This window comes from Rattus norvegicus, chromosome 16 (genome assembly GCF_036323735.1).
Source record: "Rattus norvegicus strain BN/NHsdMcwi chromosome 16, GRCr8, whole genome shotgun sequence".
Classification (NCBI taxonomy): Eukaryota; Metazoa; Chordata; class Mammalia; order Rodentia; family Muridae; genus Rattus; species Rattus norvegicus.
The window spans coordinates 70778212-70791716 of NC_086034.1; positions in this window are offsets into that span (position 1 = coordinate 70778212).

Genomic DNA, 13505 nt, shown 5'->3' on the forward strand with positions numbered 1-13505 from the left:
AATCAAAAGGAAACCTGGAATAAATGACTAGATTGATCTGTAAAAGACTGGACTTATGATCTGCAAGAGACGAGCAATCCAGACAATTTCTTACAACAGCAAGAGTAAACTGCTTGGAGAACTGTCTCAAGCATAAAATGGAGAGAGAAAGAGATGTCTAGACATCTCCAGAGAAAGCAGAATAGAGAGAAATCAATTAGAAAGGTGTCTCAAGCAGGACATAGGTCATTAGCTTAGATGATTTGACTTCTAGTCATTTGTTTTCACTATCCCCAGACACAACTTCTTTCAAAACCCCTATCTAAGCCGAGGCTAGCCCTTGGCAATTCCATGAAATAAAAATAAAGATGTGTGAGTTAAAATCAAATTCTTTTCTTACTTGACACATGGTAGAGTCATTTGGGTAAAAGATATATAAGAAGAGAAATCCCCTTCATCAAATTTATATAGGCAAGACTATAGGGAATTTCCCAGTTAATGGTTGATATAGGAAGAGAGGGCAAATGATCCTGGATTGTATAATAAATATAACTAATCAACCCATAAGGGATAAGCCAGTATGTAGCATTCCTCCATGGCTTCTTCTTCAATTCATGTCTATAGATTCCTGCTGTGAGTTCCTGTCATGATATCTCATCATGATGGTCTATAAACCAAAATAAACTTTTCCCTCCCCCAAACTGGTTTTGGTCAGTATTTATCATAGCAATAATGAATTAAATAGGACAGAAGGAAAGCTTCCAAATTCTTTATGAAGCCAGTATTATCCTGATGTAAGATAAAGAGGTTATAAGACCAGATAAAAAACTTTACAAACACAAACCAATAACATCACAGTTCAATCTATCTGATAAATATAGATGAAAAATCCTTTAGATTTGGAGTTTTCTTCTTTGGTGTGATTAAAATGTTTCGAAGGTTTTGGTATAGAATTCTTTTGTGTCCTTGATTCATAAGTTTGATTTTCTCATGATGTCTCAAAAATATCCCATATTCTCTTTATGAAAGGTTTTAAAATATATTTTCACTAAATTATTTATCCAATTCTTCTACCTTATCTCCAAGACATTTTTCTTTCTTCCACATGATAGATTGTATCGGATTACTGAATTTTTCACGTCTAGCTTCACTTCAATTTGGATTTCCTCCATACTTTCATCTCCTTATTGAATTCTATTTTCCTGCCCTCAATTTGTTTTCTTGTTCTATGTTCTCTTAGAATTCATTCAACTGTTTATTACTGTCCAACTTAAATTCTTCCTACTATTTACCTATGCTTTCTTTAAATTCATGAACACAGTTATCATTTTCTTTTGAATATTTTGTCTGGAATTCCATTTAAGTGAACCTCATTAGGGACCATTACTATGGGGGTAAGCAATTTGGGGGGGTATATATAATTTTAAGTTTTCTTGTTTCTGTTTTTATGTTTGGGTCTACATATTTATAATTTGTTTTTGATTGCGTATTTGGGTCCAAGTTTTTGGCATGACCACATTGAGTAGATTTGTACTACCTGGCCTCAGCTAGTTTTTGATTGATTAGGTGGTGCTTGAAGGTCAGTTGTGGTACTTAGAGCATCAGAAAAGTAACTAATGTCAGAGAAGTGGACGAATGTATAAGAAGAATAAGTCAGGTGAGAGTTGACTGTGAGCAATGAAACTAGATAACCGCGATACTGAGGCAAAACACCCTGACTCGTAGACACTAGGCTTAGGCAGGCTTTCACAGAGAATCATGTCACTCTAATTTCTCCAGATTTCTTTTTGGTACTGTGGCATTTAAGTTCTTCTTTTTTAATTCTACTATTTTAAACACATTGAATCTGAAGATTTTAACCTAGAATTAATTCTTGAATATTTTAGTTTTTTCAGGAGAAGGGTAAAATATCCTGTGATCCCCATTCTAAATCGTCTATCTCTGCAGGTAGAGTTCAGTCAGAATGTAATAGGTCTTTCTGTCTGTTTAATTTTTTAAAATTGCTTAAATTTTTTCTTGTTATCCATGCTTTAGTCTTAGGAATGTATTCAGAAATGTATTCTACTTCATAGATTTTTTTTCTGGCAGTGTCTACTATTTTATTTCACTCTTCTCTTGAAGTTCAGTGTTTATATGTTTAACTTGCAAAAATTTTATTTGGCTCATTTTAGTAATTATTTGTGAACCTAAGGAGTTTTTTTTTAAGTTTCTGGATGTTTTTATGGTGCTAGGAGATGATTGTAGTGTATCAAGCAGGTAAAGGAGGAGTGGTATCTATGATAAGTAGCCCAAATCCTCATTTTACTTTGTATTTTGACACAGAATCTCACAAAGTTGCTCCAGCCCTAAGCTTATCTGCCATCTAAAGAGCTTTGAACTTGCTACTCCCCTAACCTAGCACTGCAAATAGCTGGGATTATAGATATTTGCCAGCACAGTTAACTTCTTGCTTAATTTTAATCTTTTTGTGTGTATAAATACACTAACTAAATGTATATTTAGAATTCAGTAAGTTCAGTAACTGAAATCATTCGTTTCTTATTGATTTCTGGTCATGATGATGTGATGATGTATGAATACATGTAAGTCACAGGGTATGTGTGCTCTCATAAATCAATATAACCTATCTTGCTTTTTCCAGATATCCATGATTTACACACAATTATGACTTTAAATTTATGGCACATGAGTGCAAAATTAATATGGGACTTGAGATAATACATGGCATGGGAATGATTTTCAAGTTGGTGACACAGTGTATTAAGCAGGTGTTACCAATTAAAATGTAAAAAAGTATTTCAGTGTGACAGAGTCTAATATGGGATATACAAATATCCAAGTATCAATAACAAATCTGGACTCTCCTTATAGAGGCTGAAGATCTCATGTATTTGATCTTTAATACAGCATGGTCAATGACTGATCCCTTCCAAGGTACCTGTGCCAGTGAACCCATAACAATTATAGCTGCTTAAAGGACAGATAAGCAAGATCCTAAGTTAAGCAATGCCTCGGTTAAGTAACAGCAAATGGGATATAACAATTAATCTTGTTTGCCAACGTGACTACATCTGTAATCAAATAAAACCCAATCTGTTGGCACTCCTGTGAGGGATTGTCTTAATCAAGTTATTTGTTGCAGAAAGATCTACCCCAAATCACATAACCATATAGAAGCAGGAAGCTTCCTTTTGCCTGCTAAGACAGTCTTTGATTGAGAGGAACTTGAGATGAGGAACGTTGATTCAATTACAGGCAAACTTGGTTATAGGCAAGTCTATAGAGAATTTTTATGTGCAATGGCTGATCTAGGATGAGAGAGACCGACTAACTGTGGTAGTGCCACCCTCGAGCACTGGACTATATAATAAATGTATCTGAGTGACACCAGTGTCAAACCTAACTTCTGGGTGATTTAGATCAGCAGATCTCCAGAAAGCCTCCAGGAGCTCCGCTACACAGTGAGCAACTACCTGATCCTTGGCCTTCCCAATGTTAAACAGCCATTGTTGGACTAATCAAAGGGCATTTTGTAAACTAGGCTAATAAATTCCTTTTATGCATGTGCATGAATGTACACACACACGCGCGCACACACACACACAAAGAGAGAGAGAGAGAGAGAGAGAGAGAGAGAGAGAGAGTGTGTGTTCTGCTTCTTTAGAGGATCCCGACTAAGACAAGAAAGATATGCAGGTAATCGAAGAGTCAGTAACATTCTGGAAATCAATACAGGACTAACTTAAATACAGGAAGCATTAAAAAATAATTAGGAACATGGAAAGCTCACGTGCGTTTAGCTGTGATAAATGTTTAACAGTGAACTTTGGCATCAGATTTATGTTCCCAAGCTCATACATTTTTATATCAAAAGCCAAAAAGGAGAAAAATTAACTGTTTGTAGGGAAACACAGTCAAGGGAGATTTTTGCTGGTTTTGATTTGTTCAGTGTTTATTTATTTATTTATTTGGGGGATTGTCGTGCTCCTACAGTGAGGAGGGACAGATAAAAGGTGCCTGGAGAGAAGACAGCTACAGCAGAACGGTGGGGACTTTATGAAAGAGTAGACTCAAGGGTCAGTTGAGGATAAATATCTGAGGAGAAGACCCATTCTGCCCTCTGAAACAGAAGGGGCAAGTTACAGAAGACCCTTACAGAATGTCACTAGCTCTGAGAGAATCGCTGTCCCTAACAACATTTTTACCTTCTGCATAGTAAGTTTTCAGTTGAAAGCGAGAATGGCAGAGACAGAGACCTTGAGAAGAAGGGACTGGGAAAGCCCCACAAACAAGAAGCAGGACCAAGATTCCCAAGCAATGCCACATGGCGCTCAACCTTTACCACATATCACAATCATTTGCCAAAGCTTGTCAAAAGTCACAGGGCTGGACCCCCTCCCCAGAGAAGTAGCAGATAGTTTCAGAGGCAATATTGAACGCGAAGGCCCGCGGCGGGTGTTGACGCGATGTGATTTCTGCCCAGTGCTCTGAATGTCAAAGTGAAGAAATTCAATGAAGCGCGGGTAAACGGCGGGAGTAACTATGACTCTCTTAAGGTAGCCAAATGCCTCGTCATCTAATTAGTGATGCGTATGAATGGATGAACGAGATTCCCACTGTCCCTACCTACTATCCAGCGAAACCAGAGGCAATATTGAAGTTTACATTTCTAGAGCGTCCCCAGCTATTATGCATGTGGCTGGTCTAGAGATTCCATTTGAAAAACTGTTTCTAGTTTGGGGGGGGGGTGAGCTGAAAGCATCAACAACACTGATCATTTCTCTCTATCACTCTTGGAAGAATTTACTTTTCTTGAACTACTCTCGTTAATAAAACCATGATATTCACATATCTTGTTTCATGACGTTTTACTATTCCTTCCAAGTTCTTTGTTCTGGCCCAAATGTACACTTCTGTAAGGGTCTGCTCAACTGCTCTTGCCTCAGGAATTAACATTTCTTGTTTCTCTGTAGACTCACTGATGTTCTGATTTCTGTACTTACATACTTTGGACTTAGATCTCATTCTGCCTGGAGTTTGTTGTTCGCTTTTCAGATTCCCATAACCTCTTTCAACTGGAACCCATTTGAGGACAGAGATTGTCACATCACACCCTCTAGTTGCCTGTAATGTTTAGTGTAATTTGGGGCAGAAAGAGTAGGTCACCATTATGTCTGGGGTTGAGCAATGGTTTCAGTGCCCTAACTCACCTAAGCTTAGGATGCTTCCAAGGGTCTGGCACAACAAGCCAAGGAACATTAAATTGGAGAACATCAGAAGAAAATTTTGCTTTATATGATTTGTCTTTTCCCCACTGACAGAAACACTTATTAAAATAGCATTAGCTAAAACTATTTCTATGCCAAAAGCAATTATGATAATGTTTCCCTACATTTATGTAGTTCTTATTCTGAACGTCCACTGTATACTCAGACCTTATTTCAGAAGGAAAGAAGTCCACTGATCTGTACTTGAACTCCTTAGTCCCTCAGCAGGTGACGTCTTTCTTCCTCTTAACTCATCTATGAGCGCATTATTATTATTGCTCCTGTCTAGAATTGAGTTTTCTGTGTTCAGCATCTTCACTGAGTCTACTAGGGCAAAGATTCAAAAGAGATTTTCAATTAGTTCCCCTCAAGGAATTAAGCACAGTTGTCCCTCACTGGCTGCTCCAATCTTTAACAGGTGATTAAGGGTCTAATGGGCTCATACAGTTTTTCAATCTGTTTCAACCAATTATAGCATTAAAGCAAAAGCCAAAAACAGGAAACTGCAATAAAAGAGAGAAGGAAGTGCAAATTGCTAATCAGAAATGGGGTGCTTTCAGAGTTCCACAAGCTTGGAATGATAATCGGATGCTCCTAAACTTCTGTGGGTCTTCAGCCCCCAGGAGAATCCTGCAGAACCTTTTATTAGCTTTGTCCTTGATTAAAGACCTCAGAGATAGGCAAAGAATTCACTGTCTTGGGGGTATAGTACATATTTGTTTACCTATGCTGCTATATTCCCTGAATAGTATAATATAGTCCATATTTGCTTTTTGTCCTCCAATACATGGTCAGTTTAAAAAACAAAGAGATTTCCACAGGGATATACATGACTTTTATGCACATTCACAGTAGGCTCTTAGACTGTTTCAGAAGGGGACTTGTTACCTGAGGATAAAAGTCATGATTTGAGGGTTAGAGCCTAGGGTCGTTCTACCGCTAGAGAAGTACTCAGCCCAAAATTGTGCCTGGTTATATAATTAATGATTTAAGTAGTCATTTGCTATGCAATAACATTCCAGTATAGAACTTCCTGCTTAGTGTCAGACTGAGTTATCAACAGATATGGCATGCCTGAGTACCACAGGACAGGTCACAGAATGATGCACTTTATCTCAGCTCTCAGCCTACATGTGTCATCAATAATAAAACCATCATGTTGGGAGTCATTCTAGAAAAAAATGATTAATTCTGAAGTCATTGTGAAAATGACTGCATTTTTTTCAGAAGTGTAGTCCCGGGACCCCAGTCGTGGCCACAATCTGAAATTAAGGTAGTCTTATATACATCTAAGTCCTTCTGTACTGAATCCGTGTGGGTTGCATCAGAAGTGAATTGCCACAAACTGAAGCTGGGGTTGAAAGGGCGTGATAGAGGTAGCAATCAGAGAGTTGGGGACTTGGGAAAATGAGGGAAAGAGAAAGGAGGGCTTCCTGAGATGGCTGCTTCCTTGTTCCCAGAAAAAGTCCAGAAGAAACAGTGAAAAACATAGAAGTTGGTATCGAAAAAGGACCAGTAGAGGAAAAGGGAGGAACCAGAGGCACAGAGGTGTTTTATAACACCCCAGTCAGAATCTGTTTAACATAATTCAAGTCTTAGTCTTCCCCATCCCAAATGAATAGTTATATTTTCCGTTTTTCAGTGGCTTAGTCATCTGTGTTTCTCCATTGTTTGATCCTCTTTTCATACCAGGAAATGAATATAGCAGTCCCTTAGACAACTGCTGTCAGCCCTATTGCATGCAATAAAATCCAATAAAATCTATCTGTCTTTGCCTTCAAGCTGCCTCTTATCCCTCTAACTGTGGTAGAGCGTTTTGTCAGCATTCTTAAAGACTAGTGTCAAGGAGATCACAGATGTGGTCTCTGTTACATGACCTATAGCAGAAGAAGCTGAGAATAGAAGATAACTCTTGTTTGTCATATTGCTCACAGACCAATAGCCACTGCTTTTCTCCTTGAGATCTCCTTTGGTAACTCCCTTCGAGCGCAATTTTCTGAGAGTTACATCTTTCATTCAAGGTAACAGGAGTTATAAGAGTCTGTTGGGTGAGGCAGGTACCTGAGGATCTCCAGGGCACCTTTTAGAAGGACAGACTCTTGAATTCAAATCAAAATATGATTATGACATACGCCAGCACCTGAGTGTGCCCTTGTGCTGACTAACAGAACTGTCATTGTGAGTGTGACCTGGGTAGAACTGTAGAGACGAAATGTGCTTTCTTCAGGACAGCACCTCATGTGGGACACTTGGCAGCTGATTTAATGTCAGGTAGCACATAGCACCCACTGTCTCCAGAAAGTAGTTGACATAGCTCAGTGTGCGACATGTCTATTTCTTCATCGGGCAATTTTAAAATATTACCCTAATTTAAAAGGGTGAATGATGGCATTGGTTTGGATTTGGAAAAAGCAAGAAAATAATGCCGCCCTATAGAAGTTTGAGAGATAGCATACAGCACATTTAGATTTTGAAAAATCTGTGTGTTTATGGGTCTGTCCTTCACACACACATCCCTACATATAGGCAACAAGGGCAGAAGAGTTGTCTGGTAGCCTCTTCTACTATTCTTGATCTGTTTCTTTGAGGTAACATTTCTCCATAAGCCTGAGGCTTGCTTTCAGCAATGCTGGAAGTCCAGAAGTCTTCTGGCGCCCCATCCTCACCTCCCCAAGTTGGGGTTATAGCCATTCTCAGAGTTGCCTGTTGTGATGGACTTTGATTGCACCTGGAATCTGTTAAACACTGCTGGGCACGACTGTGAGGCCCTTCCTGCATTAGATTACTTGAAACAGGAAGACCCACCCTAACTGTGGGCAGCACCTTATGCCAGCAAAGCAGATCAAAGCACACGGGGAAAAGAAAGTTTGCTTTGGATCTGTTTGTCTGACCCTCGCTGCAAGCTTATCTATGTGTCCGCTATAGGATTTCTTTACCAGTTTTCGATTCAACTTCTTTTAGATTAAATGTACACTGAAGACTCAGATGCTCTCCAGGACTCCTCAAAGCTTTCAGCCCAAGACTGTGATTCTGAGACATCTAGCCTTGTGGACTGAATGAACAATTACTGGATTCTCACCCTCACCAGGGTGAGACAGCTTTCTGAAATTTCCATAGATGCTCCCTATGAGCCAATCTAACAAATTCCATTTATGTATACATATATATGTACAAACATATTCTTAGTGAATATTTAATTCATACACATGGATTTATTCTGTTAGTTCTGGGCCCTTAGAGAATCCTGACTAGTACACCCAGCTTATTATGTGGGTTCTGGTATCTGAACTCTGGTCCTCCCAGTGGCAGAGCAAGTATTTTTAACTGCTGAGCAATCGCTCTCTGACTCTAAACATTTAGAGCTTTATGAGAAAGAAATTTTAAACAATATAGATTTTCTAAAGAAAGATATCAACATCTAACGTGCATTTTTTTGAAAATCATTAGCACAGGTCTTGCTCTGTCACACTAATGCTCTTGAGGCTGACACCTCTATGATGACCTCAGTTACACTCAGAGGTCCTATCACCCATATCCATAAGCCATCTTAGCCCACTGCAATTCTGCCTGTCACCGTCTTTATGACATAGGGAGAGCACCAAATGGAAGCAATGGCCATGAATTTATAATATATCCACTCCTAATTCTTATGGTTAGGAACTATTCTAAAAGCTTGATCCCAAACCCAATACAGGCGATAGAAAAACGAGCACAAGTAACCGTTCTCATTCGCATTGTTATAAGCGAATGGCTAAGCAAATAAATAAGCGAAGGGGTATAAAACTTGTTCAGAATTCCAAATAGTTCATGGAGTCTCCCACCCCTGAGGCAGAGGTGCATACCTCTCTTTGCCCCAGGCTTAAATTGTATATAGTGACTTCCTTGAATTAGGGACTTATGGATGGCACTGTGCGTATCATTACAGCAAGTACGGCAGAAGAATGTGGCTGGGAAGCGTGACTTTAGAGTGGTGAACTGTCACAGGCATTGCCTTAGACATGGAAGCTAAGTCACGTATCAAACCATGCAGCTGTGATAAAAAGTACGAAGGTGGTTCTTTATTTCCTGGTTGCAGTCCCTTAAAACTCACTGAAACAAGAAGGATGCCAGGTGAATCTCAATCAATGCTGCTATAAAATGCCCAACAATACACTTCAAAATGGTCAAGGTCAACAAACAAGCGAACTCTTCAAAATTTTCAGAGCCAGTTGGACTGCAGAAAGGCAAAGACAAAACATAATATGGTACCCCAGTGCAGTCTTAACACAGACAAAGCATGTTGTGTAAAATCCATGGGAATTTTAATAAAGTCTGAGCACCGCTTAATGGTAATTTATCAATATAAGTTCATTAATTGCAATAGCAAATTATAATAATTTAAGAAACTAATGATAGGGGAAATTGGGTATATATTTATGGGAACACTCTGTGCTAGGCTCATGCTTTCTATGAGTCTGAAGCAATCCTGAAGAATCCATCTTATCTACAAAGAAAAAGAATTGCTATTGGGAGTGTTTATGAAAACAATTACTAAAACTTGTCTCTTAAATTGGCTTCAAATAAAAAGAAGGTAAACTTGCAGAGAGTTAAGCAGTTCATGTACAAAATTTGCATTTTGGAAATGGTATTGAAGAAAGATTTTTTTTTTTCCGGAGCATTTAATAAATAGGAATGGTTCTACACGCAAGTCCTGCACATTAATAAGAAAGAGAACAACAGTTTGAGGAATGAGAATTCTCATCAAATTGTTCCAGCATTGTAATTCAATTCTAATCAGAATAGCAACAGAGGTGGGAAGAGTTTAACAATCTGATTTGAAAATTTATGGGGAAGATTAATGGCACAAAAATAATGAGAAACTCTATTAAGGGAACAAATAAATGCAATTTGCCCTAATGGATATTAAGATATATACAGTAATGTGATGGGAAAATACAAAATAGAACAAAAACATGCTAGGGAGCCTAGAGATATGTACACAGATATGAACAATGGGCTGAATCAACAGGTCTGGGAAACGGTTCACAGAGTAGGGTAGAACAATAGGAATTCTTCATAAGCTGGCTGAACTTATCAACAGTCAGGGAAATGAGAAGTGAGGCTACAATAGGTCACTTGAAATCAATCATATTAGTAGAAATTGAGGCTTCTGGTCTTCCTAATAAAACTAATGCCCACCAACATCAAGTAATGATGGGAATGTAGGAGAATCAGTATAAATCCATACAAATCAGTATGTAACGTGTTCATCATCTTAGGCAAATAATATGCCAGTGTCTACCTACACCAGATCCTTGACCCCAATCCAGGGTCAATGGTTAAAGACGAAAACTGTTCAGGCTGTGGGGATATGACCAGGATCTGAATAGAGTGTGTGTAAAGAAGTAGTTGGATCAGAATAGGTTGTAGAGATTGAAGCAGAAGATTGGTGTGGTGACCTGAAGCCAAGATTCAGCATGGGTATTCCTGAATTAGTTAACTAAAGGGGAAATTCTCATTAGTGTTCAGGTGAACCACACAGGAATTGAAGCGTTGGAGAGCTTAACTGGGAACAGATAAGCATAGCCATTGACAAATGCAAATCAAGGCATATGGTCCTTCTGTGGTCCTCCCAAGCCTGCATCACGGAAAGACCGTCATTCTGGGAGATAAATGTAGTCTGTCAAAAAGAAGTCTTGTAGAGAAAAACATTTCAACTCTACTGAAAACTGGAACCCCTTAAATACTGTGATCATTTCCGCTGGGGAAGATAAAACAATTCAAAGAAATGATTATAAGTATCTTCTATGACATCAAAACGACATAATGCGCTGACATAATACCTAGAAATTACAAACATGTAGTTGAATGACAAAAGGACATCTATATAAGATGTGCAAATGAAATTCATTGGAGTAGTAAACATACAAAAACAATTCCAAATTGAAATAATGAAACTGAAAAATTCAGTAGAACAAATGAAAATCCCCATGGAGAACCGCATCTACAGCAGAATTAATACAGGGGAAGACATAACATTGAGGACTAAAGAATAATTGGAACAATTAGACAATGACAAAAATTAAATTGATATTAACGGAACACTTGAGGTATATGTAACCCTATTAAAAAAAGAACAAAACTACAATCATGGTCATAGAAGAAATTCATATTAAAGTCAGAAAATATTTTAATGCAATCATAGAAGAAATATTCTTTAATTGATAGAAAGTCTCATACAACTGTAGGAGATGTTTAGAAAAAAATGGCATGGACAGAGAGGCACCTTCTCACACTGTATTACAGTCTAGATACTAAATACATAGAAAACAATAAAATACACTGAAAGTTGCAAGAGAGAAGTGTTAAGGAAGTTAAGTGTCAGGAATAAGATAGGCAAATGTTAAGATACGAATCTGATGTACAGTGGTTAAACTTCAGTTTTTGACTTGGTTCCTGGAGGTAATATCTCTATCCTATTACAACTTTCCTAGAAAGGGATTTGACTTTTAGTAGTTTTTGGAAAAACAAAGGTAGACAATAAATGAAGCCCGGGAGCAGTTCAGTCAGTAAAGTGCTTCTACTGCAATTATGAGGGCCTGAGTTTGATCCCCAAAACGTGTGAAATAAACAAACACACCATCACCACCCACAAATAGATAGATGTGGTGATGCACTCTTGTGACCTCAGTGCTGGGAAAACAGAAACAAGAAATCTCCTATGATTACTCACACACACACACACACACACACACACACACACATACACACACACACACACACACAGAGGCTTGCACCCATGCACACATGCATAAGCACACCCACACAGTCAAACACACACATACACATACACATACACACATGAACACATACATGCACACACACATGAACACACAAACATGAACTCACACACATGAATACACACATGAACATAGGCATACAAGCACAAGCACACACATATGCACACACACACAGAGACATACATACACACATAGACAAACCCATGAATACACATGCACAAACAACGGCAAATATAAAACAGAAAAAAAAAACAGCAAAGCTTTGATTAAAAATCAAATGCATTGCCAAGAAGCCAACAGGGCTTCCCTCTGACGTTCAGCCTGACGTGAGACCATCTCCTAAGAAGATACCTTTAAGCTTTTACATTTCATTTCTCCTCATACAAAACAGGGATAATAGGGCTTTCAGTGAAAATTTGTGACCACGACCTGAAATATTTCTCACATCCAATAACGATGCTGGCAGGTGATTGGTGCTCAGCAAGCAATGGTAACTCATAGGTGTTCTCTTTCCCCTGTGTTGGAGTCGGTAGTTTTAGAAATGATTCATGGGGGAACTGGAGAGAAGACTCAGCGGATGTATATATGAGCTTGTTCTTGCAGAAGATAGGAGCTTGGTTCCCAGCCCTCACTTTACACTGTACAAAGCTGCTTAGAACTCCACCTCCGGGAAACTCAGCAATAGCCTTTGCTGGCCCCCAGGAGCACTGTCATGCAGGTTCATGTGCACGTATATTTAAAAAGAGCAGTGTGTGCCTATTTTGTTATTTTGCTGTGCATAAATCGCGTGTGTAGCTTTCATTCGTATGGTAGAGGCATAGTAGGCTGTCACGGTGTTTAAGAACTTGGTCTCTCGTGACGGATGCTGTCAGTCTAAATTCTGGTAAGTGAATCCCTATTGTGTGATGAGAGACTGTCCTTACCAGCTCTGTGTTTTTCTCAATATTAAGGTAGACATAATAGTTACTGATAATAATGGGTCTATGGCATTGATAATAATAATATTTTCACTATTTTTATTTTTAGTTGCTTTCAAATATTTCTGTGATCCTCCAAAAAGCCCTGCTGGGTGTTGTTGCTGTTGTTGTTGTTGTTGTTGTTGTTGATGATGATGATGATGATGATGATGATGATGATGATGATGATGATAGTATTAATTATCATCATTTTATTTTTGAGACAGGGTCTGCCTACATAATCCTGGAAGTCATTATATAAACAGAAGTGGCCTGGAATGCATAGAGATTTACCTGTTTCTGCCTCTCTGGGATTAAAATGTTCATAATCATGTCTGACTTTGCTATTATTTTGATAGAAGGAAGGCATGCTCCATATTACTTGATATACTTTCTTAAAACCTTGGTTATATGGGGGGAGGAAATGCCCTAACGAACTTTAAAACAACAACCAAGCCAGATTTCCAAAAGACCAACCCAAACCAGTAAGCAGAGGACTGAAATTCCTGGGTCCTGCCGGGGCA